Source organism: Sinocyclocheilus anshuiensis, unplaced genomic scaffold, assembly GCF_001515605.1.
Source record: "Sinocyclocheilus anshuiensis isolate Anshui unplaced genomic scaffold, SAMN03320099.WGS_v1.1 scaffold575, whole genome shotgun sequence".
Lineage (NCBI taxonomy): Eukaryota > Metazoa > Chordata > Actinopteri > Cypriniformes > Cyprinidae > Sinocyclocheilus > Sinocyclocheilus anshuiensis.
Window position 1 is genome coordinate 441233 of NW_015552573.1, and position 1374 is coordinate 442606.

The following is a 1374-nucleotide window of genomic DNA, read 5'->3' on the forward strand; positions in this document are numbered from 1 at the left end:
CAAATGTAACTTAATCTTTTCAAAGGTAAAACACTGTCTAATATTATTTGGTAAATTATTCCAATTATTAACAGCTCTTACAGAAAAGCTAAAAGACCAAAATCAGTAACTCTCACTATCACCTCTTGCCGAAGCTCTTGTTTGTCTTATATTTTCAGTATGTGAAGAAACAAATTCTTTCAAGGGTGAGGGTGCAAGGTTAAACAACAATTGTAAATGTAACAAAATTGTCAAAAGTAAAAACAAATATATATATATATATATATATATATATATACATACACACATACTTTTTAATTATAAAACAATAATTATATCTGTTAGGTTTCTTATCCAATACTTTTGAAGCACATTTATATAAAGTATATAAAGAGTAGATTTTCCTGCTTGTGACCATGAAGTAATGCAATAAGAAAAATTAGAAAAGACCAAAGAATGCAAAAAGATTATTTGTATCTGGTGGATGACAAAACAGTCAAGACTTGCACTGAAGGAGGGACCCGAGCCTAGAGAGCAGAATATGGGCGGGCCTTTTTGCCAGTGAGCAACCACCTATCCAAACTATCCAAAACACCTTAGCGACTGCATAGCAGCATGTTGGCAACCAGCCACAACACCTTAGAACTGTGGCTCTCAACCAGGGACCAAGGTCATGAAAATGAAAAATATCCTAATAAATATATATATATATTTAAATATACACTACCGTTCAAAAGTTTGAGATCAGTAAAAATTTTTAAAAAGTGTCATATGCTCATTAAGACTGCATTTATTTGATCAAAAATACAGTAAAAATGGTAATATTGTGAAAAATTATTACGATTTAAAATAGCGGTTTTACTTTAAAATATAATTTATTTCTGTGATTCAAAGCTGAATTTTCAGCATCATTACTTCAGTCTTCAGTGATCCTTCAGAAATCATTCTAATATGCTGATTTATTGTCAATGTTGGAAACAGTTGTGCTGTTTAATATTTTTTTTTGGAACTTGTGATACTTTTTTCAGGATTCTTTGATGAATAAAAAGTAAAAAAAAATCATAATTCAAAATAGAAATCTACATAGAAATCAAAATAGAAATGCGCTCAACTGTTGCAGCTTTCCTTACGAACCGGAGGGGAAGGTTTTTCAGACTCTGAGACTACACTACACTGTAGCATAAATAGTGCATAATATAAATACATAGTGTGTAGTGTATAGGACCATTGTTCTAGAATCATGGTGGTATAAGTAAATGCCACTCGTTTGTTTTTGTTATATTTATATAAAAAAATCTAGTCTACTTGTAATTTATGTAAACACATTTTATATACAGTGGGTACGGAAAGTATTCAGACCCCCTTAAATTTTTCACTCTTTGTTATATTGCAGCC